We start from the raw sequence: 26,779 nt of genomic DNA on the forward strand, positions 1-26,779 counted from the left end.
ACGAAATATTATAATGCCACTACAACACTTCAAATGTGAAATTTGCTGTAGAATTCTGTAGAGTAATGCAGTATTAGTGTGCTGTACAAAATGTACAAGGTGTAAGCAGTTCAAAGAAAGGCTTCATTATGAAAGATCTGGGTGATTAACTAGTAAAGATACAAATTTTTCAGACTGTTGCTGTGTATTTTTCTTCTAACAGCAAATCTTGGAAATTTTTTCACCTACAGATAGATTCACCTGCTTTCCAAAGGCTTGGAAGCTATTTGCCTGCTTATCTTTCCTTATTTTAGTAACTGTTTCTGTTAAGGGGATTGAAAAGATGTTCTGAGTAATCAAACACCTTTTATCTTCCATTATTATCAAAGGTCATTCTCATAAAACTAATTTAAGGTCATTTTTGTTGATACAGTGAAGTTGTCTTGCGTGGTTGATGTGTCCTTATACATCATCTCTCTGTGAAACATTCTCTCTTCCCAGTGCCTTTGCCTTATCCTAGAGGAAAACCTGAGATGTTTGCATTGGACAAGTAGTCTTGAATTTAATGAATACTTGTGCGTAAGGAAAGGCAAGTCTGATTATTTGCAACTTGAAATTCCAAACTCCACCAGTATTTGTCCAGGAGTGAAGTTACTCAGGGTCAGCACAAAGAAGGAAGTACCAGATTTTCTGCTCAGAGATGGTTGGGAAATGTCTGTGTGGAGTAATTACTCACAGGAAGCTGTATGGGAATAGGAGGTCTTAAAAGGCCAAAATTGGCAAGTTACAACGTTTGGGAGAATCCAGGCTTGTCACTGATTTTTCTCTTTAACTTGAGTGATGGTTGCCCAACAGTCTGCTTTTGATTTTGAGTTTCTGAATGTGGATTTGTTTATTCTTGTTAAAAAAAAAATCTGCTTTTAAACATATAATTATGGTAAAATTTTCAAGTTTTCGCTTGGTTTGTAAAGGTTTCTAGAGGCTTGTCAGAGATGAGTATCAGAGATGAGTATAAAATGGTTTTCAGGAAGGAAATCACATTGTTGGTAAATAATCCAATTAAATTTTAATGCAGAGAATGTATGGGTGTCTGGTTTCTCTGGGACAGAGAAATCGATCATTTGTTGCTGAAACAATGAATGTTTTCTCTATAGTTTATTTAAAGGGATGTTCAGAGACTGTCTTTGCATTTTCTGTCAAAATATTCAAAATGACTACTCAGAAGTCCGTTAACTGAGCTATCAAAAACATATTAAAGCGCTTCAAAAAAATTGAACCAAGCAATCCTGAAGTGTTATCAGTAACAGCAGATTCTTCACATTTCTCATTTTTTGAACAAATTTCAAATTTCTTGGTAATTGACTTGATGTACTTGGTAGTAGGTTGCTGTGAAATAGATGATGTTACATTTTAGCTCCACAGAGGTCAAAGAATGAAGTGCAGTGGCATTTAGTGCTCAAAGGTTTAGTATTTTACTGTTCTTTGTACAATTCTATACTGTTAGTTACTCAGTGCAGGATGAGGTTGCAGCTTAAACTTCTGTAAAATTCCCATAAAGGCACCATGACAATTCAATGATTTAAAGAATAATTTCCCCATGAAAAAGTTCTGGGGTTTAATTCATGGCTGTGTGGATGGAATCACACAGTGGAATACTGGAACAATCAGACAACAATGGCAGTTTTCTAACAGGCCTTCAGCCAGCATTTGATGAGTACAAATTTCTATTTCAGTGATTTGACCATTGACTCAAAAATTGGTGGTTTCTTTGCATTTGTAGAATTGTTAGATGTTTGGTTCACTTTTGAAGACAGTGATGAAGCCTGGGGTGCAGTCCTGTAGCGATTGAAGTTGGTCTGAACCTTGACTGGCAGGGACTGTCTTTGTGGACTTCCACCCACCTCCAGTATGCACTGACATCAGCTGGCCTTGCTTCTCTTCCCTGCCAGCCCCAGGGCTTCAGTGAAACCCTTGCAAGAGTGGGCTTCTCAAGGCTAACCTCCCCCTGCTCCCAGTTGTTCTTTTCCCAGAGCATCTCTCCAGCCTGGTTCTCTGTGCAGTTCCATGAGTGTCAGCTCTGTCTCAAGAGAAACAGCAAGGAGGGGAGGGGAAGGGGCAAAATGGTGCTAATCCTACTTCAGTTTGGGTTGAGAGGCAGTGTAATGGCCCCGGGAGAGAAAGAGAGAATTATTCCGGGATTACTGAATAACAGGGTTGTCTAGAGTTAGTGAGCAGCCGATTAGGAGAAAAATCTGTCTCACCACAATTGTGCCACGGAGCACAAGAGACCCAGTATTTCACTACTGGTGTGTAAAAAAACACATAAAACCACTTAAAACTGCATTAGCTTAAGTGTTGATGTTTTGGAAACTTCTTGCCTGAGGAGAGAGAGAGGTCTTCTTTTTCTTTTACTATTCCCTTTGATAGTTTACTTGATTTATAGGAGAAGGAGTCTTGTTTTGGGGCTTGATTATATTGTGCTTTTTCGTGATCTCTGGAGCAGACCTTTGCTGCAAGGAAAAAGGAACTGAATAACTTTGAGCTGGTTGTGTGTGATACTCCGACTTTTGTTACCATCTTTTGAATTTCTGCAGTGATTTTTTTTAACCTCTGTTTCTTTTCTGTCCCTGGGTAAATAGCAAGTGGTGTGAATGCTTGAGTGTTGGAGTTTTTCCTTTTTTTTTTTTTTTTTTTTTCTTTTATTTTAAAGCACCCATTTCTACTTGAGAAGCATTTCTTTGTGGTACTTCCCAGCCCTTATCTTTTGTTTCATGAAGGCCTCCCTAGAATGCCTAAATATGCTAATCCCTGGCAGAAGGAGGGTAAAGGCTTTATAAACTTTTTGGGTTTGTGAGCCTTTGGTTACTTAAGATAATAAGAAAATGTAAATAATAAAGATATGTAAATGATGTGGTATTATTGTCTAAAAAGTATACCGTAGACACAGCTGGCTTTTAAGAGACTTCTGTAGTGGGAGAGATAGTAAGAGAAGAGTGACATTGAAACAGAAAACTTGCAGAGCTCTGAGGAACTGTTTCTAGCTCTGCTACCATATCTATTTGATGTCTTTTAAAATACTGTTGCTGTCCTGAAAAGCTACTTGTTTAAATAAATCATCAGTACAATTTTTCATAAGCTCATACCTAACCTATTTATAACTTAAATATTTCATACTGAAGAGTTGATTATGACTGGGTTTGTTTTTTTTTTCTTCTCCCATTTCATCTGTTGCTCCATTTTAGATTATTTGGTAAAGTGATAGCTGCATTATGGACACAAGCTGTTACTACGGGGTTCTGCATCATGTTTGGATAAGGTGTAAACATTACATGCAGAAAAATGTGCAATGTGTATATTGCCTGAAGATTTTGAGAAAGTAGCGTTCATTTTTGAAGAAAATATGGGACTGATACTTGGTGTTAGACAGTTCTATGATTTTTAGGTATGCTAGCATGAGCAAAAAAAGAAGGGCATGAAGACTGTCGATTTTATAATGGCATTTATGGTCTATTGCAAACTTGCTAAATACCAGATTCAGAATAATGATTTCTTGATTTTCTTGACAGAAAATCTTTAATGATTTTCTTAACAGAAAATTAACAAATCTTTAATGATAAGCACAAAGTTAAGGATACACTTATGTTCTGCTGAGTACTGGTCTTGAATGATAAGCTGAACAAAGACATTTATCTCATGTTCATAATTAACAGATTGGGTTTGCATAAAGTCAGATTTTTCTTGCTTTTTTGCTTTTTTAGTAAAGTAATACTTTATAATGGACTTTTACACAATTGGATAATTCATTTTTTCATGTGATCTGGTAAACAAATGGTTTTGGTAGTCAATTATGGACATTTTAAATGTCAGCTGACGCGTTCTAAGGCTGTAATTGTCTATTCTAACTCTAGAGAAAGATGTCAATCTTACCAGAATTGAAGGAGGTCGTTGCTAGCAAAATGTTTTGTTGCTGTTTTTAATGCAAGCTGTTACATGCCATTACCTTCCTGAAAAGAATATTGATTAATGACATTAAAGGGCATTGAATTGCATTTAAAAATTCGAATTGCTTAACATCCATATTTGCATTTTAGTTGGGTAAAGCCCATTGTTGCTTTTCTGTGGAAGCTGTGATTTCATACAGTTGGTTTCTTTCTAAAGACTATTGGCACATGTGCAAGATAGAACAGGATGATGCAAAAGAGAAATACTCATTTCATATCTGTGGAAGAAAATTTTCTAGAGGTTTGGGGTTTTTTTTTACACAAAATGCTATAATCTCTGACTTAGAGAATCCTAAGCTGCTGCTGCTTAAAAACCAGAAAAGTGTACTGGAAAATATTATGTTTGTGTGTCTGACATCTGAAACCGGTCAGAATTGGAAATCATCCAAAAAACATATGCAATGTAAGTGCTGGATTTCAAAAATACCGTACTCTGTTACTGGCACCAAGTGAATAGCTGGAGGGAGACTAACCTAACACCCTAAAACCTTTTCACACCCTGAGCAGTGAGCTTGCTGAAGTGCCTTTTAACCAGCAGGATAGTCCTTGTAAATGATGTGCACTGGGTCACTGGGAAAAACCCTTTTCTCTCGTACTGAACATAAAGGCCTTCTGATCATTTTGCCCGTACATTAAGAATGACAAAAGGCCAGTCTTGTGCCTTTTCCCCCGTCTCCTCCTTGTTAAGCATCACGCAGGTGATTTGTGCTGCCCGCCGGTGGTGGTACAAATGAAGAAGTGTGGTTTCCCAGAGCGCATAGCTGCCTCCTGAAGGAGGTGGAAGGTGAATGGCCTTCATCTGAAGCTCCAGCCTTCCCGTGGTGCGGTGTGTGTGCTTTGTCACCGTGTTGTCACGTAGGCACTGGTGCCATCCTGCCGGCAGTGGGGGAGGTCCGGTGTCCTCGCAGCTCCTTCGCTCTGCTGCTGCTGATCCTGCTGCTTTTCTGCTTCATTACCCTGATGTGGGCATTGTTGATGCCTTTTCACTCTGTCCCTCAGTCTGATTCAAAGGCTACTTTAGTGTATCTAAAGGAAAAGGTCTTTCACCTCCTTCTCCCTCAAAATATAGCCTACTTAGCAAATACTCGGTGGTGTGATGATGGAACTATGTTCAACTGCACTGTTACAAAGATTTAAATGGAATCTAGACTGAAATTTCCGTCCAGTTTGGTGAGAAAATGGCAAAAGGAATAACAGGCTTTTCATGATAGCAGTTTGCTAAATTACAGGTTCCTGAATATTGTTAAGAAGAGCAAACATTTCCATCTTTTTAATTATGCAGAATCAGTGTCTCCTCTCAAATATCCTTACATATAAATTCTCTTTTTTGCATTTCTCAGGCATTCATTTGTATGTATTTCATAATCTGAAGGTTTTTGAGGATGAGAGGATGATGTTAGTTGCAACCCTTTCCTTCAATATCATATAGTGGATTGCTAATTCATTTGAAAATTAAGTGATATCTAATACACTAAATCATTCTTTAGGTATATAAATGATTTTACGTTTCAGCTGATAGCAGTGTTATGATCAGTGGATATATAATTTGTGATTAATGAGGGAACAGATTGTCTCGGCAATGGTAACCCAGCCAGTGCTTTGCCCATCTTGGGCAGATGAACTTACCTGCTGTCTTCTAGGATCTTTTCTCTTGTACCCTAACCTTCCTTATCTGTACTTTCTGTTTGCATTTCCCACACCCTGTGTGTTCTGTTACTACTGTATTTAATTAAATGGTTCGCCTTGGCAAAATTATCCCAATGCCGTCCGTGCTTTACTGAGCAACGTGCTAGGAAACGCCTTTTGTAGGAAACGATGTCTCATTGCCAGGTGTCATCTGGAGAGACCTGCAGCCCCTCCTTCCTCTCAGCAGTGGGGAGGCATTAGGTTGTATCTGTAGCATTTATGACAACTTCACTTTGTGCTCATTAAAGCTCATCCCCATATTTTATTGGGTACAATCTCTGGCATGGGTGGAGAGGGCTGGTGCTGGTCCTAACCTGGGATTTACTTGGTGTGTTCATTAGATACTACAGACTATAATGTAATATAATGTCTATAATGTAAGATTTGCAGAGTAAATGCCCTTGCTAAATACTGTATATTTATAGTGTGTATGTAATTTTTATGTTTAAAACAAAAGGCTAGGTCTGAGAACTGCTCTCAGCACAAGAAGATAATGGGAGTAAACTTCCTATATGTTTGTTTTGAGCTTGGGCAGTGCTGGCATTGAGCCCGAGGAGATGGGATTCTTTGTTGGTTCACTCCTGGTAATTTACAAAAGTTACCATTTACAGATGGAACTTGGCTACCAGTAGGATCTGAATGTGTGGTTTCTCAAAGGGTGTCCCTCCTGTGCATGAGTGATCTTTTTGAAAGGATGTGTTTTGGGTTTTGTTAGCAAGCGTTTGGGTCATACCTTGTAATATGATAGTCAGTCAAATTCAAATTACAGTTTTAATAAAGTTTGCAAATTATTGTAGAGAAAAGTGACGTTTCTTTCCAAGTAAATAAGCCCCTAAGCCAAACAAGAAAATCCTACTCCATAAATGGGTAAGAGACAGCACTTTCTGTGCACAATTCATTGTATTCTGGCTATTTATTTTTTTTTTAACTTGAAACTTGGAACCAGAGAAACGGCTCTCTGTGGTATACTTAGGTTGTATTGTAATCTTTTTTGTTTTAAACCAAGCTTGTGGTCAGTCAGAAAAGGACATAATCGAAAATATGTATATGAAACATAAAAATTACTGTCATTTTAAAAATGGGGAAGTATGAGTGAGCATTACACTGTTCAGCAGCTTGCGTAAGTGGTGTCACTAATATGTTACTGAGGTGTTTCTTTAGTTGATACTTGTAAAAGAATTAATCTCCTGCTTTACAGAATTTGGTTCCTGTTGTAGTCAGTTACCCTATGAGTGATGCTTAGAAAAGAAATCGGACTTCTCTACTAGTGATTTTTCCCCCTCAAATATTGAATATATAACTGTGTTTCCAGCAATTGAAATTAGAAGAGTTAAGGGTTTCTTTTGCATCAAATGTTAGCTGACTTGAACAGCGCTATATGTAAACTTCGTTAATTGTTATAAGGTATTAGCGCCCGCTTTTCTTGGAGGAGAGCTGAAGTGACACCAGATTAGCTCCGATAAAGTCGGGGGTATGCGATATTCTAGCATGTCCGTTTGTCTCTTTATTTTGGAAGTAGAAGCCGTGCTGTCAGGCGCGGCTTTGCCCGCGGTCCTTGTCTGTTTGATGAAGGCTGTTTGTGGCTCTAGAGGCGTCTGCAGTGCCAGGGAGTTGCCAGGACTCATTAAGCGCCGCTTGGAGCACAGCCAGGCATTCAGGGCAGGGGAGCCTCAGCGCTTTCTCTCCCTGCGAGAGAGAGGGGGAGAAAGAAAAGGCTGCTTCACCATCAACTGCTGTGGTTTATTGTGCTGAAGGGGTTAGCTGAGTTCTTGGAAATAAACTGCAGGCCATAACTTCTGCTGGCTCTTGTAAAAGTTGAATGTGGCCCCTCCTGTTCCTTGCCTTTTTCCTTGGCGTTAGTGAGACACAGTAGCTGTAACAGGACAGTCAAAGGTTTTCCCCTACTCTCGGTACTGCTCTTGCTCTGTGCTCCAAATCAAATGAGAAATAATATGTTAAAGATGTAAGCATCGCCACCTTAGAAAAATCCAGTCTTGTTTTCATGTGTTCCATTCTTTGCAATCTGTAAATTATTTTTTTAAAAAGTATTTAAATCAATTTTCTTAAACTGTAAATGATTAAAATAATTTCTATGAGGCATAAACTTTTTTTTTTTTTGGCTAATATTAAAAGTATATTCTTTGTATCAGTTATGGTGAGAACTTCAGGTAATTTGTAATTTTTCTGAAATACCAAGTAACTGAGGGAACTGTTGTAAGAGATCAAGAAAGAACACGTTCTGAGAAGTTCTGCCTGACAGAAGGATTTTCAACTCTGATGCCAAGTTTTTCCTTCTGTATTGAACCTATGATTTTGATCTGGATAAGATTTAAGACTTTCTAAAAAAACACTGTAGCTCTGAGCAGCACCAATATAAAGAGCTTTTCATTTAACTGCTCCCCTGCTGAATGTTTTGAACAACTAACATGAAAAACTGTGCCCTGAGATGTCTGTGCGAAGACAATCCAGAATAATTTAGTGTAGCTGAGCCATTGTAATGTGGATTACTTTTAGCAGTGGATTGGATGTGTGTTACATGGATGTATCTGGATCTCTCTTCTGTCTTTCTCTTTTACCCAGAAGTAAAAAAAGTAAAAAAGATTGCCCAAAAAGATTGCAGGGGGAGCAGGGGGAAGCATGAAAATGAGTTACAACCTGCTGCCAGCCAGGGCTGTCAGCTGTGAGAGAGACTGTTTGCTCGTGTTAGCTGACCTGTTTTGCAAATTTGAATAAATAGCTCCTTCCAGACTTTTCTTTAGAAATCACAGTCCCCTCATCAGTTTAATAGTTAATTTAGGAAGATGATGGCATTCTTAGCACAGCTGGAGAAACCTCCTCTACCTAAAGAAATAAATGGTGGCTTTTGTTGATGGTTGTACCGGCAGAGCTTATACAGTGCTGTTTTCTGTTTTGGGAACAGAACCTGATAATGAGTCAGAATATTCATAAAACTAACACATGGCCCCTCAGACTCCACAGGACTTGTGATTTCAGCAAAACCCCTTTGTGGAGATGCGGTAGACAGGCTGTCATGCAGTTTACTGTTTGGGACCTGTATGTATCGTTTTGTAGACCAGGGAGGTAGACTTGAAAGTATTTGTTACTGTTTTTCAGACATTGGACTTACTTGAGCTTAAGGAAATGCTATTGAAGGAGACAAATTGTAGTAAAGGAGACTGTATGCTGGTGAAACACGGCTGTTTGTACAGCTGCAGGTCAGTTAATAGAGACATAAAGAAGCAGGCCAGGATGGGGATCTCAATAGTCCTATATTGTCTGAAAACTTAGCAGGGTTGATTATGAAGGAGGAAAGCAGCCTGTTCCATACGGTGGTGTTAATCGTTTTCTGCGAGCAGGGTAGTGCAAGGGGCAGTGCTGCTGAGTGGTAACAGTTAGCTTTAAACCAACATTTGTTTTACAATGCAGATAAGTTGTCTGAAAGAAAATGTGCTTGCTTTGTTTGCTTGCTTGCTTTTTCACAGGGATTTAGAATTACTGTAAGGATTCCACAAACTGATGTTAAGTCAGTGTAGTGGTTGTCTTCTGCTAGTAAACCTTATGTGTGTAGAGAGGAGTGTGCACTGAGTTCATACACAAGTATTGACATACAGTTGGTACTTGAGCTTAGAGTGAGTTGATTTGCAATTCCTCATAAAATACTGGTTTAATTTTAGGGGGTGTAGCATAAGAGGGAGTAGGACTTACCAGTGGCTATTACTTTCTGTAGATTTCTTTTTCAAGAAATGGCCGTTCTGCAAGTATTGAAAACAACACTGTCAAAAGCAAAAAAATAAAATGGAAATACTGCTGACCAAGCAGAAAACTCAGATTTCCTCCCCCTGCCCCCAGTTGGAAAAGATAAGTTGATTTGAACATTTACTATGTTAATAGTACACAGCTATTGATAATAGTGTGTAAGAAAAGTGTAACTGACCGCTGCAGCTTATTCGTTTAGTAATGCTAGAATGGGTGAAAAACAAACTTAAAAATCCTCATAGAAGCATTTATTGTTGGCTTTTTTTCCCCCCAAGCTTGACAATGACATATTTTGACACAGATGTGAAAGATGGATCTATTTGCAAATTTAGAAGGTTGTAGCTTTCCTTGACACAGTCTGAATAATGCTGCATCTTCTTAGAGCCATATTTTGAGATGTGGGAAGTCTACAGCCATAGACCCTGCATGCAGTCTTTGTGCTTGAAAGTAGCTGAGATAGTTAGAAGGAAGTAATTTCATTGAAGTTTTACCTTTTTTCCCCACAAAATATGCACAAGTGAGAGGTGATCTCCTTGAACTTGGATAGGTCACAAAAAAAAATGTTTTGAAGATTCTGAATAATTATGAGCAGAACCATCTCTAGTTAAAGTTAAGCAGACAAGTATATGTGGTGTTTTTCTGTGCCTTGATAGCATGCCAGAAATGTGTAATCAAATTTGCATGTCTGGGTTTGCATTTAGTATCTAAAGCCCCATGTATGTTATTTAGAAAATATTTTTTGGTTAGATACTTGGATTAAGAATTTAGAGAATCATTTAAGAAATGTTTTCAGTTTTTACTGCTGTTGATGGTAGTTTCTCATCATTGCTTGCAGGTTAGATACTGATGCTACTTGAACTTTTTCTCAGACCTGAACTCCACACGTAAGATATCCATCAGAAATTGTAGACTCTCCCTCATTTATGATTTTAAAAATGAAAAGTAATTATTGAAGAAAAAGAATTTTAAGTTACTACTTACACAATTGTCAAATGACAGTGGTAACTTAAACCTTTTTATTTTATTTCCCCCACTAGTGACTGTCAGATCCTTCACTGCTGCAATAGATGCATTTTATAGGGACTCCAGTTAATTGGCAGCTGAGGTTGTCATGACTGTTATGCCCAGGGCTCTAGAAGGGAAGTATAGATGCCTGCACAATATTAATTAATTTCATGCCCTGTATTTTTCCTTCCGTTATTTATTTTCCTTTCAGAAGGAGAATTCTTACTGTCCCCATTTTTCCTCCACTTGAGTTCTTTGAGAGGTGTGCCAAGGAAGCACAAATATTTGGTGTCTGCTAGGAAATGTTTTTTCTTCCACTCATAAGAACGGAGCCATCTGTCAGCTATAGCAGAAACTTGTGATAAGAACTACAGACAGTATTCTTTGATGTATTAACACTTGTTTTCGTTTATGTGAACCAGAGGACAAAGGGCTCAATCTCCAGGGCATAATGACGTTACTGGTACATGACCATATTGCCATTTGGAAGTGGTGGTTTGCACGCCCCTATAAATGCTGGCATCTGTGCCTGCCGTTAGCGCTGGTGAATTGCTCGTCTTCCCAACACCACAGTCCTGCCCAGGCCTTCATTTGGCAAGCAATAACTATCAGAACTTCACCTTGCAGCTGAGGGGTGACTTCAAACTCAAAAAAGGGATAGACCAGAGCCTGGCGAATGTCTTGATAATTACTTTTCAGAATAGGAGCCAAACCAGAGAATCTGTCAGAATTTTCATTAATTCCACGTGGTTTTGGCAACAGGAATACAGTGGAGAACTGATGCATTCTGATGGTGTTCTAATTCTTATTTGAATATTATAATGGCAGTTATAGTTTGGACTGGCACCTGGAAGGATCTTTTGGTTTTTCTTGCTTCCATAAGATTGAATTTCATGCAGAACAGTGGAACCAATGAACAAAATACACAGTTGTCTGTTATTTACCCCTGGATGGCAGCATAAAAAAGATAAGCCAATAGTACCTTTACTCCAGTCTTTTGTCTTTTCCTGGAGGTAAAACAACCCTGGATCTGTTTACAGTCTCCATAGTACTTTTTAAAAAATATTATTGCTATTAGTCTTTTCTAAGATTTTGATTCAAGGATACACAGTCTTTTCTGCAAATTGCATCCAGGTAGTCAGGCAGATTTGGTTTGCAGCAGATGTAATGAAATGTTACAAAATGCCCTGGATGCAGCATGATGAGTAAAAGAGCTAGGCTACCAGAGAAATCTCCTGTAAATGTGGAATTCTGGCTCTGCTGAAATATGTGGCAAAACTGCCTCTGACTTTAATGAGGTCAACCCTTGGGTTGTAAAGGGACTCAAATAAATACCTTGCATAACTCTTTTCTTGTTCTAGTGACGTTTCCTGCGGGCATTTGGGTGTGGATATTGATTGCTTTATTTCTTTTCAGAACTGTGAAAGTAGGTGAATTTATCCAAGTCTGTGTGGTCTTTGCAAGAGCAACTTCTGCAGCAGATGTCCCTGCTAGTCTTTGGAGGCTGTATAGGAAAGAGAGGCTCCATAGAAAAGCAAGATAGACATGGCATTTTGTTCCATCTGGAATCTGAGTGTGTTGCATCAAGGAAGATTCAAGAGCTGCAGTTGCTATAGTGATGCTTGCAGTGATGTTTTTCAATACTTATTTTCTTTGAACCCATATAAAAAGTAAAGCTTAAGAAAATAAAAATTGTCAGCCTCAGATTCATTTAGCTTTAAATGAGGTCTGGAGTGTAATCTTTTAAATCAATCTATGCATGTCAAGAAAATTGTATGAAATGAGAAGAATACCTGCTCTGTTCATCCTACTGCCAAATGTAAGTTTTGGGTTTTAATAGAAAAAAAATCTTGATTCTCTAAAGATGCTGCTTGAGCCAGTGTAGGATTAATGTATGTGCTTCAGCAGAAGGTGATGGGGATGTGTGTGCATTGATCCCATAGGATTCAATTGTTTGTCGTGCTTTAAAAACAGACACTGCTGTGAGGAGCGTATGGCTGAGCTCAGATTAAAACACAACAAGACATTGCATGGGGCTCTTCTTCCATGACCTCCCTGTTCCATTGCAACTGATCTTGGTTGGGAAGCTGTTTGCTCTGCTGAGAAGGAGCACAGAGACCTCTGCAGCGTTTCTCAGCTTCCACCCTGACGTAGTATTTGCCTCTAGCACTGCCATTTGGCACTCGACCAGAACTTAACTTTAAGTACAATTTAAGTAAAGTGTAAATGGTTACATATGTATGCTAAAAAAGTTATGGAAGTGAGAAATGTGGGTCAGATCTGATGATGGGAAAAGTTCTGACCACACTGAGAGCGCTGTGTTTGCCAGAGGTCCTCTGAGAGCTGCTGTGCTGAGATTATGTAGGAAGCACTTCTAAGTAATCTTTCCTTTGGCTGTAAATCTCTTGTGCACCTTTTCTTTCCATTGGCATGGTTCTGGTGTCCCTTGCCTCTACCCAACATGCTTTCTTTGAACTCTGGAGCAATGAGCATCCATAAGGCCTTTACTTTTCTGTAAAATTTGATCGGAAATTGTAAGTGAGCAATGTTTTATGATTGGTGGGAGAGGAGGACAGAGTTGTAAAAAAAAAAAACTTATTTTGTTTTAGCATTTGGTGTGTCTAGGTTATGGAGCAGACACAAGAGTTAAGAAAGGGACTGGTTTTGTGTGGGTAGAAACAAAGCAGTGGGGTAAATCCCCTCTGCTGTTGTTCTTAGTGCAGTGCTGTGCCCATCCGCTGGTGAATGCCTGTCAGGGGCAGTTTGTGGGTTTGGCTGGCAGGCTCACCTGGGGTCACCAAGAGAATCTCACACAGTGGGTGCTTGTGCCAGTCAGTTTACTGGGGCCCACAGGGATCTCTGGGAAGTCCTCACCTTCCCTCCCTCAGATTCTGGAGTTACATGTGTTATCCCATTAAATGAGAGAAGTAATTGCTTCTCCTGAATAGGGACTTTGATAACAACTTTGTGATAACAGGCAACACGATAGTAACCGGGATGGATTTTATCTCTCTTATTTTAATGTTTTTGATATGTATTTGGATGAAAGCCTGAGTTGGATCCTGTCTCAGTTTATTAATAATCAGGATAAAGACACAGTGAAATGACTCAGGGCAAAAAAACCTGAAATGTGGATGCCAGGTCACAGGCTGAAGAGTGCCAAAGACAGTCACAATGGAGCCATGTGTCGTCTCAATGCCTCTGTTAGTTTGGGGGTTTTGCTGGTAGTTTTTTAATGGCTTAAAAAAGAGGAACTAATTTCTTCATTGTGGACTTACATTGTGGTGGAAATTAATATCTGCACAAGCTTGGATAAAATCAGGTGAGAGTGACGCTGACTTGGCAGCTGCTCACAGGAACTGTGCTGTATGTATAGAGTGACCTAGAAAAGGTGTAGCGGTGCTTAAGAGAGAAACTGGCAGCTGCTATCAAATGCACCAGGGCAGGAGCAGGCACGGAGATGATTAGCAGATTGAAAAAAAAAAATGATGGGGAACTGAATGTGGTGGGACTTTGAAAGGTAATGTACAACGAGGTTAAGCATCAAGGGGAGGAATAGAAGAGAGAACCTTACTGCTTTAGGGGTGCAACAGAGAGGTGGAAAGGTACATAATAATCACTTCTGTGCTGGTGTAAAACCTACCTGGAACTTTAAATGTCATGGGGCAGATTCTGCACTCACTGTTTCAGTAGCTTTTTAAGTCCAAATACTACTATTATAGTGGTGTTTTATGAGTAGGCTCTGTATGTTCAGAGATTGCTGAATTTCATTGTATTTACCTTGTCTGTTTTCAGTTACAAGTTAGTATTTTTGCAAAGCTTGAGAATTGTCGGGTCCTGTTAACATTTTTCCGTAATGTTGAAAATACCCTGAAACTTGATTTTCATGTACAGAAAAAAAATCAATTATTTTTGTTTAGAACTTTATTTACATTTGTCCTGTTCTTCCTCATTTGGGTTTGCATTAAACCAAGAGAGCTGCAGCTGAAGGGAATGGTGTTTTTCTGCTTATTAGGTAGGTAGAGAAAGATCAGACATGACTGAATTCATTCCTCTTTTTCTGATCCATGCAATGCTCCTTTTCCTCTGTAACTGGTGGTCACTGGTTTATTGTCAGATGATAACAATTGCACATTTCTTTTGTAGGACTGTCTTCGTTTTCCTTTGCTATTACTCTACAAAGATGACCCAGCCTGAATTTTTGTGTTTGTGTTTTGTGTTCTGTTCTCCTCTTCACAAAGAAGACACTTATTTATTTGCCAACATTTTCATTATTTTACTTTCAATTTAGCATTGATACCTGTGTTGTACATCCTTATGGTCCAGTGTTCTCAGAGAGCACTTACAGCATACTAATTAGAGGCAGGGGGCCAGGGGGAAAGGATTAATGAAGCTGAGCATGAGCTCCTTTTATATTTCCTCTGTGAGATCCAACAGATTCTGTTGTTGGGATCTTCTTCATTTAATTTCTGTTAGTGTTTTCTGGTCCCTGAATAATACAGTGACTGGGTAACATAAAACCCCACATCAATCAAAGTATTTCCTGTTTTCTCATCCTCATTGTCCTCAGTGATGTGCAACTGTGATTTAGAAAAAAAGGTGTAATGAAAAATACAGCTTTTAAAAATAAAGACGACAAAGGCAGTGTGAATGAACTTGTGTTTAGACCTTCTTAGACATGTGGATGAATAGATAGGGAGGTGAATTTCAAGAGGTTTTATGTAGGAGTGAAAAAGCTTGCAAACCGGAGAGGTTTACCTTTCAGTATTATGGGATAGAGACAGCAAGCAAGATCTGGTGGAGAGTAACCATGTTGTAAACAAAGAAGCTGAGGATAAAACTGTGGTAAGCTGCTTTTCCTTAACTACTCTGCCTCGTTCAGACAGAGCATTTAAAAACTGTGAATGGCTGTTGTTTCATCTTATCTCCGACACAGGATGTTCAAAGACCTTTAAATCCCCAGAAGGTGAGGGAGAAAAGACAAACTAGAGAAGAAGCAAGTAGGAAGGAATAATCTGTTTAATCTAAAAGCTTTCTGGAGGGCTGTGCTTTGAATAACTGGTGCATATTTATACTTCTCTAGTTCCCCCTAGGCAGTCTGTCCTCTTTTGACTGGCTGTGAAATTTTGACTTTGGCTTCCTCTTCTAAGATAGAGAAGCCATATCAATAGCTAGATACTGTCAGCAAGATGATCCTGTTTTTCTCCCTGTACAGGAATCTTAGAATTTAATATATAATTTCAAATTAAATAGACTAAAACCAGTATTAGTCCAAGTAAACCATATGCAGCAAGAATGCCGTGTCCATACTTCTCATATACACTGCTCTACTCTGCTAACATTATTTTTTTTTACCACCAGCCTGAGGGATGAAGTAAGTTGGTTACTAGTGTCACCAGAAAACTAAAGACACTTCCTTTTTTTTTGTAAGCAATGCTTTAAACACATCAGTATCTTTTTAAATATGCTGAGTTCTGCTGCTTTCCTGTTTAGTAGAAGCTCAGTCTCCACTAAGAACAATACTTCTTTCTCATAGCCTTAGGGAGGGAAAAGTATTTGGGCATAGCAAGCTATTAGAGGACTATTTAATAACAGAGACAGTTTTTTATTGAGGGCTCTTGGAAGTTTCTCTTTCGCAGTTTTTTCTACACATGAACTGAAAAGATACTTGAAAACATTTTGAAGATAAGCCTGTAACTTCCAAATTGTTCGGTTTTTTTCTCTTTCCATGATTTTATTCTAGCATGTGTAAGGTAATATTCATCCTGATAAGATGAATTTTGGCATTGGTTTAGTTTTTAGTGATATTGGAGGAGAAGGCTGAAAAGTCAAATCTTCACTGCATGGCATCATCAGCTCTGGATGGTAGTGTTTAGTAAGCCTCCAGTTCTTCATTTTGTCAGGTTTTACTGTAAATGTAGTTTATAACAAGATCTTCTAAAACCTCATGCAATTCCTAACACATAAGTTCCCTTTTTATGTATAATAAATAAAATAACGAGTTATTATCACATATCCTTCTATACCCTTCTCTATGGCAACAATGCAGTATTCCTGAAAGCACTTTCCAAGTAAGCGAGCTGTCTACAGTCTATGATAATCAGCTGTAATGGCACATAGGCAGCTGGTTTGCTAATCCTTTGATTGCAGTCTTAGTTTGTCTCAGAGGTTCTGAAAACCTGTCTGATCCTGTAAATGTGTTTAGTGAATATTGTAGAATAAATTATATCTTGCCTTAAGACTCCAAAACACATATTCAGGTTATGAGTTTTGTATTTTCTGGGTTTTTCCCTTTTTGGATACCTATGTTTATGTTTAAAGGGAAAAAAATAAAAAGCATGTCTGTCTTAAAACTGCTTAGCAAAATACTGAACTTAAATTCATTTAACACTGAAGGGATTTGTATTTTAATCACCAGAAATTGTCTTTATCTGGCTTATCACCCTGTCAAGTAATTCAGGCTCAGATGAGGATCTCTTATTTACAGAGAGATTGCAAGTAAGTTTTCCTTTATACAAATCTGTTAAAAAGAATAGAAAACCTACTTTGTAGGTACATATGGATTACTTAAAATATGTAGTAATCTGTACAACTATGTATGTTTTATAAAAAACCATAAATAATGCATGTGCAAACATGAGTATTTTTTATTGTTACACTTTAATTTTCATAAATTAGAGCCAGTTTGTTAGGAAATAAGGACATGAGTTAATAAATGTGATCTGAATTTATCTAAAGATGCTATTTAAATATTTGTTGCAAGTTATATTGCTTTCTAACATTTCTAGTTCAAATTAAAGTGAAAAATTTATCCGTTCATAGGATCATTCAGGTTGGAAAAGGCCTCTAAGATTAACGAGTCTAAGCATTAACCCAGCACCTCCGTGTTCACCACTAAACTGTGAACCCAGTCATAAGTGAAAATGTTCTCAGTAGAGGCTAACAAAGTATTTGATCACAGTTTTGTTTCGAAAGACACCAAATCGACTGAGTAATATTTGTTCAATGTCCCTGTAATAAATGTATATAACACTCTGTGGATTTGAAAGACTGATGTCTTTAAAAAAAAAAAAAAAGTGAAAACGGAGGAAACCACCTCTTTACTGGTAAATTCTGCCACTGTAAAGCCTCTGTGCTGTTGTGGGTTTTTTGGTTGTCATAATGAGATTTGGTGTTGTTCCTTCCTTACTAGTTCCAAATGCCAAGATGCTGTTTGTGCTTATTTCCTGCCCTTTAAGTAGGTCTGAATCAGAAGAAGTTGAAACTCCTGGACTGAAATGCTGCTCTTGTCTGTGTCTGCGGTAGAGAGCTGCAGTGTGTGTGGGGGAGCCCCCGCACAGCCTGGCTCTGTGCACGCCCCTGCAGCAGCTGGTTGCTGGATTAGGCTGGCTTGGGACCTGAAGAACCTGATGTTTTCTGCTCACACTTCTGCTGGGTCTTGTGAGATGTTTTAACCTGTGCTACCTGAGGTATATGTACAGGGTGAGGAGTTCAGATGGTCTTTTGAGCATAGCTCTAGCCATCATCCTCAAGTGTGCAATGCAAAATGTTAAGCAAGTTGATTGCAGTCTTTTCCTTGAGTGTCTATTTTGGGAGTGCCCTTTTCCATGTTTCCTGTCATTAGCATCAACAAACATAATTAAAAACAATCTTCTTCTGTTTAATTTTTTTTTTTACGTTTCCTTGTCCCCAGCAGTTTGATTCCTTGGTGTGACATACCGTACTTCAGTACATGAAAGCCAGTCCTTGAAACAAGGGTGTTCAGTAACCTGGGCTTGTCTGCGTGTACCCACCATGCCCTTTTTACCTGCATAAGTTTAGAAATCAGAAGTTAATGAGGAGCTTGTCTTGACTGGACACTGATTTTTTTTTTCTGCCTATACAAAGGCTGTAAAAGTTTGCCTATATCGCCTTCTTAGCCAGCGAAGTTGGTTTTGGTACAATAAAGATTTAAATGGAAAAGAATAAACGCATAAAGAAAATTTATGAGTTTATTTTAAATACTTCAGTGCTGTGCCCATAAATTTCTAACAATTTAAGCACTGTAGCATCAAGAAATATATGAACAGTGACCTCTGTTCAATGGGCTGATAACCTTGAATCTAACAGAAGCAAAAGTCAATATTTTCTGGTTTTGACCAGTTCAACAAACACCATAAATACCTTTAGCTGACAATTCTTTCCATTCCTGCTCTCAGTTAAGGAACACAAAGTAGGAGTGTTTGAAGTAAGTCCCAAGTTCCTGTAGCAGCCCACAATCTCTTACAGGTCCTTGATAGTCCGTCCTCTGCGTGAGCTGGTGCTTTCACTGCAAGGTGCTTTCACCTTGTGCTGGCTGCGTTAAGGTGCCTGGGGAGCTCTCATGTTGACCGTGCTCTTGACTCAAGATAGCAGTGGTTTGTGGGCTGTTCTCTGGCATACTAATAAATGTCTTGAAGAAAAAGACTTGAGATGTTTTTGAACTTAAACATATGTTCTGTGAGGAATTCTGGAAAGGTGAGAAGCTTCAAACCCTCGTGAAGCATGTCAGGGTAGAAGCTAGTTTCTGCCTTTTGTTGCTCTTGTCGCTTTCTTCAGGGTTTAAGATTTCAAAGCCAAATAAATTATGTTTCTGTCTGAGGGCAAAATATTGTTAATGATTCCAGAGCTCAATTTCCTTGTAGCTTCAGGTTGAACAATGTGTGCCAGTTTTCTAATGTTTCAGTATATTCACAGTAGTCTAAGCATCCTGAAAATGTTTATAGGGAAAAAATGGTTGTAATGTGCTGTAAGAGACAGGCTCTATGGGTTCTGTATTTTCCCAGATTCAAAGTACTGAAAAGTTCTCCAGAACTGTTTCAGTAATACCTGCAGTAGAAATGGCATCCCTGCTAGGTAGAAAAGGGGGCACATTGCATGTGTTAGGGGATTATCAAGTAGCAGATCTTTTTCAGAGAGAATGTAAAGCAGAGTCTGAAATAAGCAATTTTGCTGTGGGAAGTCTGTTATATCTGAATTTGGGGGATAAATACCACATCATTAATTTGCTTTACTGTTGCTTTTACTGCAGAGTTTCCTGTGTTATTCCATGCAGATACTTTACTTTGACAGCCCAGATAAACAGAAGCCAGACACTCATACCCAGAAAAAAATCCCTGAACTCCAGTCTAGGGCAAAGATAAAGAATTCAGGCTTTTTCAGTTCCATGAATAGACACTGGCCACTGGAAAAGATTATGTGTGACTAAGGCTGTGGTGATTTCTGTTCTGACATAATTGCTAAACAGTAACATGAACTTACTTATTTTTTCTTTCAATGGAGACAGGGTCATTTAGGAAGTGAAAAATATATTAAAAAATTATTGGGAAAATGCTAGACTTGTTTTAATCTTATAATTTAGTCACTCTTTCAGATTAAGTAGACTGGTATTTTTCCAGGAGACCTTGAAAAGTTGCATGTGTAAAATTCTATTGAGTCAGTGAAGGCCAGCTACTCCCTTCTCTGTACTTTTCTAGAAATCTGGGTTTAAACGACCTTTAGTGTGTGTTGGACTAATTCTTAAAAAAAGTGGAAGATATACTTAAAGCTGGCTTGCAAAATACTTTTCATTGAAATTTTTTTTTTTGCTCTACGTTGTGAGTAGATTGTATCTGAGGTGATTCAACGCTGTGTAAAGACTGGAATTCCTGTTGGCTCACAGTGTAAAATAAGCAAAAATAGTTTCATCTTGAGACAAGAAGACAGTGCAAACCAATCAATGTGATTTGAAGCCACAAGGATCCTTTTTGCAATGTGAATCCTCACGGAAAATCATCATCTTCAACTTCATTAATTTCATGGAAGCGCTAAGATTTTTTTAAAATAAGACAAGCATTTGGAGTTGAGGGTAGTTTTTTTATGCTTTGTCCTCCACTAATGTGTTTAGATTAGTAGATTAGATTCCCCCTTAAGTGAGTGTTAAACATATTCTATGATTTGACACTTTTACGTTATTTAATGGTTTCATCACATTTTATACTACTTTGCATCTACTTTTGAGTATTTGAGCCTAACAGCTTTTCCAGAAGACTTTTTTAATGTGCTTGGACCCTTGTGTTTCCATATAGAACACTGACTGGATTTTGCTTTAATAGGAAATGAAAAGTTTTTGGAAGTGGCTCTAAGTTGAAGTCTGATGACAAAGATGAGTATTTTAAAACTTAATCAAGTGAATCTAAAATGCCATGACAATTTACTGTTTTTACAACACCCAGAAACCTGCTGAGGTCTCTTGCCATAAAGCCTTTAATTGTTTCTTAAGTGCCAAGTTGTGTGATAAAATGTCGTCAGTCCTGTGTAATCAGTGAACTAAGATACTGTTACAGTTTTTTTAACATACCAGAGGGGTTTTTTTCACACCTAGCAGGTTATTTAGGAATTCCATATTGGTTCAGATTGATAACCTTTTCCCACTGCCTTTTTGGTATGTGCTTTTTGTTTTAAATTCTGTCTCATTAAAAATCAATGGGAGTTTAGCAGAGGGAGAAAAGATGGAAGAAAGAAACCTGCTGAAGTAGACAGACTTTTACAATGAAAACAAATGTCCTAAGTGTGTACCTGCTGAACCCAGCTATACAACAGTGTTTAGGAAAATGCTGAATCTCTGTGAGAGATAGATTCTTTTTCTTGTTTAGTTGTATGCATTAGGGAGGAGATATTTTAAGGTGGGGGAAGCTCTGATTAAGTGGCCCAAGTAGTCAAAGGTCAACTTGTTATGGCTGTAGTTGAGACTTCAGGACACTTGGGTTTGATTCTGCAGTTTGTCCTTCTCCAGCCCTGGCTGAGTCAATATCCTCATTACAGATTCAGCTCGAATCTCTTCCCATATCAGCTGAAAAATGCTCAGCCTCTTGATGTAAAGCAGTATTAACTGTTCCAATTCACTTGATATTCTTTAATTTTGACCCAGAACACAGGTGTTGCTAGCTTTCTTGCCACCATGTCTTGTACTCTTACTAGATGGATAAAATTTGGCATCTGTGGTCATGTCTGGTTTGCATGAAGTTTGCACAGCAGACTGGTTTGGTGGTCCTCAGAAACATTTAGAAAGTTGTAGAAATAAGACAGTGACATGGTTTATTGGCAATAAACTCAGGTATTTTTTCATAAAATCTGGCAGCGCTTGGGAACTACATAATTTGTCAGCTGCTAGCAATAAATCTCTGCCATCCTGGTTCTTTGCTGCGTGGCTTCTCTTGCATAAGCTGGGTTCTTCTAAGGCAACACTTCCTTTGAGAGTAAATTTGGGTAAAAGGAGAACAAGGCCTTCAGTACAGAATTTGAGCTGAGGATTTACTTTTTGGCCTCTCCATATGTCGCTATTTCCATTAATTCCAATTAGTGAAATTCCCGCTGTGGCGGATGTGTCTGGTTGGAGGTATACAATACTAATGTAAGGCTGCAATGGGGCACATGTTGGTAGCCAGGAGCCAGTGAGGTTGTGGAAGGGGATCAGCTGGTCCCAGAGGATGTGTACCACAGTCCCCCATGGACTGTGTACCAAAGCAGTCTGAGACAGCAGTGCCTGAGTGGAAAGCAAAATGTGAACCTTTTGCACAGCATGACTCAATAACAGCTGCCACATGATCTGGCTCTGTTGCACTTATTTAGTGCTAGCAGACCACTGGTTCCTCAGAATGGGGCTGAAACACCAAGATACCCAAGGACTGCTAAAGAAAACTCAACAGAAAAAGGCTCCGCTGATCAGCCTTGATCAGCCAACAACACTGTGTTAGAAAGTGAGCAAGAGCAGAAAACGGATTTCAAATTTACTTGCTTGCTTGAAGGGTAAATTGAGAAGGAAAGACATGTATATCAATGTACAGGAAAAAGAGACTTGAATTTTCTAGTCTGTTTTGAGGGCAAAGGACCTTGTAGTGAACATAAGTTATTTTGTCATCTGCATGTGCAGTCAATCACTTTGAAATGGGTATCAGTACTAACATTCATTTTAGTTTTGGCACTAGTTCTCAATCAAAGCCTGGCTCTGTGTGATTGCCAGCATTTGAAACTGTGATGTTAGTCAGCAAAAGCAGACAAAACCAAAATAATTTTCATCAGTGAAGGCTAAGGACATGTAGTACTGTGAACAGATTATTCCAGATTTTAACACTGAGTATAAACTGTAAAGGATTTATTGTCAAAATATATGTTACAGTATATCTTGAGGTACATCTTATGTTCTGTAAAATAGTTAGTGATTATGATGGTTTTTATTTCCCCTCATTTTCTTAGGAGGGAAGGAAAATATGTAAATTTACCACAGATGTAAATTTTGAGGCATATTTTATGTTCCTTCCTCCTTTCTTGAAGTTCTGCTGTATTCTCTTGTGCAAATTTCCATTATTTCATCTTCACGTCTTCAAAATATTAGTCCAGTGGTTGTGTTTTGGAGCCCCTCTGGAGGACTTCTGGTATGGGAGTTTGTTGTAAAGCATTAGGCTGTGCAGCCTGCCTGACCAAACATTCCCTGGCTTTGTGTTGCGCTGTGCTGCCCCTGACTTCCTGCTCAGAAAGTCTCCAGCCCATTTCAGGTTGGTTTAGGCCTTCATGTCCTCATGCCTAATCCTCAGGCAGACAATTTATTTGTTTTTCTGACCAGTCAGTGCAGAGCCCTGCTGTTCAGTTGGTCAAACATGCTACAAAACAGAATACTGGAAGTATAAATAATATGGAAGATTACCAGTAGTTTAGCTTTTTTCCCCTCCCACTCTAAGTTGGTATTGAGGGTGGTCTGTCTGAAGAAGCATGACTTCCTTCAAAAGACATCTGCTTATGATATATTTTAATATAAGAGGATGCACATTCAGAAATATTTGTAATTAAAGCCTCTGAGGAGAAAAAGATAAAAAAAACCAATGTTAGAGTTTTTGCAGAGTGATGATTTCTTCAAGATTCTGTTTCTCTGTGCATCAAACCAGAATTCAGCTATCAGTATTTGAAAAGATACACTCAGAGGATCTTCCTGATAGATACCTTCCTTGTAATAGCATGTGTCTTCATAATGCAACCTATCTCATAACCCTGTCTCGAGGGCAATGATGTTTCCTCCTATTGTGTAAATAAAAGAGCTCCACAGAAAGCTGACAGGGCCAAAATAAAACAGGTTTTGTGTCTATGGCTGTTCTGATGAAAATCTCACTAATTGAAAGGGCAAGTTACAGAAAAAACGTCAGTCTTTCAAAACAAATCTGTTGCAGCCTACTGAGATTCCCAGTTAAATGTGTGGTGGCCGGTATTTAAAGAAATCCTATTACAAGCAAACAAATGCTCAGAAAACTTTTGTAAAGTCATTACCTATATGGACTTAAAGGCAGTTGATGTAATTACCAACATGGTGCCCCTGTGTGAGGTCTGTGATGGCAGCAGGTCTGTTCTTGTAGATTGCGTGCAGGTTTGTCTTCAGTCAGACTGTTCTCACATTATTTTACTTGTGACTATTGAGTCACAAAATGTTTTGCCTGGCATTAATCATAGAGTGGCAAGTGTTGTATTTATTTATCTGTATTCCAAATGGTTAGATCATGGAGTAACATTCGAGTAACATTTAAGTCTTTTTTTTTGTTCCTTTCCCCCTCGTTTTGCACTTGAAGTGAATTCTATGTACTGCACTGAATAGATGCAAGGTCAGGAAGCATCAGTTAAGTATTAATGGAAGTGACTTCCGATGCTATTAGTGAAAACATGACTCACGTTCTAAGGATTTGCAGTTGGATTCCTGTAACTTTTGGTGTTTCTCTTTCATTGTTTTCAGTAGTTGTTTTCCTAGAACATGCAGTGATCGTGAAAGACTTGCTATATTAAAACCAGCAGCGGCGAATTCATTTGTTTAAACTCATCCTAGTATGGGTGAATTGTGTGCTAGTCGCATACACAATTTCTGCCATAGTAGGATGCATTTGTAATTTTCTTCTGATCTTTGCTGTTCAGAAATATCTCTAGTGGAGGAAGAAAGTCAAATACTCAAATAGTAAACATCTCACAGTGTTTTTTTAGTGAACAGACAGAATTCACTTATCAGTGTGAATCAGTTCTCTGTTTCTGAGCAGGTGGAAATAACATCATGATTACAGGGAGAAAATACTGAAAAAAAAATTCTATATTGTGTTTTTTCCATGATAATGTTCAGATCTTTTTAAGATTTACCATCTTAGAACTAATTCTAAGATGGTAAATCCCCTGAGCAGTATGCCAGAAGGAAATTCTTGAAGCCCTGATCCTTTTTCTTGGGACTGTGTAGTGGTATGGGGATGAACTCTATGCCCCCAGACCACTGGGACAGTATGTATGAGCCATAGGATGGACTTGGAAAACAACGGACAATTCCCAGTTCCTTTGTGATTCCAGGAAAGTCATTTATTGTAGGCTGTTTACCCATTCTCCTCCTGGAATATAACAACAATTCGCAGTCTGATTCGAGGGAAGTCTGTTACAAGTGTGTGTGGTGATCAGACTCACCAGCAGTGGCAGCCAAGCAGGAAAGCTGAGGACATTTACTGTTTTTTACATGACTGCTTGGAGCACCCTTATTTCATTCGAATGCCACTCATGTTTGTTTCTGAAACTGTATATAAAAGTGTGTTTTTGTGTACACAGAAGTGTAAAATGCTGCAGAGCAGCAAAACTCATTTTGAGGTTTGGTGGGCTTTTTTCTGGTTTATGATAGGGAATTGAAGAGCTTGCCATGCTCTTGTTGGTTTTTCCCTTGGTAAAACTTCTGGGAATGGTGCCTTCCCCTCTTGTCTTTGTTAGAAGTCTCTGCAGGATGAGAGAACAGAAGCTTGAATTCATTTTATTATTTCTGTTGAATTATTTTGACATAGTTTGTCTGGTATGCAAATACAAGAGGAATGGAAAATTGACATTTCATTATAAATCCTTCATAATTTGTTGTTTAAGTTTTATTTTTTGTCCTCTTCAGTGTCAGCCTATCTGTTGCTTCTACAGTTTCTCCACTAACAAATTTTTCGGTGGCCTATGACATGTAGGCATTCAGTTGCCATTTATTTATTTCAAAATCTCTCATGAAATTTCATTCAAGGGTCAATTAGAAAAGATCTGAATGTTTAATGCGTTCCATGTGATGAACAAACAGAGTTTTCTATGAAATTTGTCTTATAAAGGTAAATGTGGGGTTTTAAAGGATGACTTCAGCCATGACCTGTGTGTCCTGTGAAACCTATGCTGCTGCTTACTTTGCTGCTAGGTCTTGGTTATGTTTGCATGCTGGGACATTTCATGTCTGGGCAGATACCCTGCATAGCTTGAACTGTAAATGGCTTCTGCATTTTGCTGGTTTGAGGATACACTGCTGGTGCAGCCTGGGTCTGTGAAATCTGTAAGGAAAAATCCATAAGCACTGTACAGTGAACTGCTCGTGGCTCCCTAAGATCTGGTGAGCACACATGTCTGCAGGGACTTTGCCCTTCATGTTTCTGACAGATTACAAGTGCACTGGATGTATCAAATAGAGCAGTTCAGGAGCCTCAGTCTTCAAAGGATAAGTTATTTCTTTTAATTGCTCTTGCTGTTTAATGAAGATCTTAACATTAGGGTATTTCCTTGGGTCTATTTGGATCTATTTGAACTGAAGACAAACAAGAGAATCCAGTAGTTCTGGTCTTACCCTACCATCTCATCTGCCTTGGAGACAAAAAAGAGCAAGTAGCTTAGCTGAGAAATAATTTTTGTACCTTGTTTGCTGCACATTGAGTACTTGGAGACATGCAAGGATTGCAGAATGGTTGAGGTTGAGAGGGATCTCTGAGGGTCATCTTGTCCAACTCCTTGCTGAGGCAGGGTCACCTAGAGGTGCCTGAGGCCATATCTAGATGGTTTTCTGATATCTCAAATAAAGGAGAATCAGCTCTGGAATTGTTTCCAGCTAAGCTGCTACAGAGTGTTAGTGGCTGCTCTCAAACATTGCAGGTGCACAGCTGCCAAGGGATAGGGAGATGTGTTTCAGCTCTGAATGCACCCTGCATACCTGTCCGTTCCCATGATGACTGAAAACTGACAAACAACATCATCCATGTGGAAATCCAAATGAGCAGTGGTATCTTACCTTGAAGAGTAAGATTTCTGTTGAAATAGATCAGCTTATAAAGAGGGACTCCAGCACTTTTTTGTGATTTTTGTAGTAGTATTTTGTAGTACTTCTTTTGGGCAAAGTTTAAGGCATACAAGCATACTCACCTAGGCTAAAGGCTGCTTTCAAGACCTGACCTAGAAGTATTCCAGTACTAAAAGTTTTTGAATCTGACTAGTTTCCACTGCCAGGAAGAAAAAAATCCCAGAGCAGGAAGCATCTCATCTATTCTGTTGTTCTGCAAGAT

At 38.6% G+C, this 26,779-nt stretch overlaps 1 protein-coding gene across 2 annotated transcripts in view; it reads left to right on the forward strand.

The window, feature by feature from the left end:
• BMPR2 (bone morphogenetic protein receptor type 2) overlaps positions 1 to 26,779 on the forward strand; it is a 106,277-nt gene that overhangs the window by 23,251 nt on the left and 56,247 nt on the right. The window contains exon 1 of one of the 2 annotated variants that reach the window (XM_066322624.1): positions 20,027 to 20,292. The exons of the other annotated variant lie outside the window; for it this stretch is intronic. The gene's annotated coding sequence lies outside the window, so the exon portion shown is untranslated. Of the gene's footprint in view, positions 1 to 20,026; positions 20,293 to 26,779 lie in introns of those variants that run through there. 2 annotated transcript variants of the gene reach the window in all.

Source organism: Sylvia atricapilla, chromosome 7 (genome assembly GCF_009819655.1).
Source record: "Sylvia atricapilla isolate bSylAtr1 chromosome 7, bSylAtr1.pri, whole genome shotgun sequence".
Lineage (NCBI taxonomy): Eukaryota > Metazoa > Chordata > Aves > Passeriformes > Sylviidae > Sylvia > Sylvia atricapilla.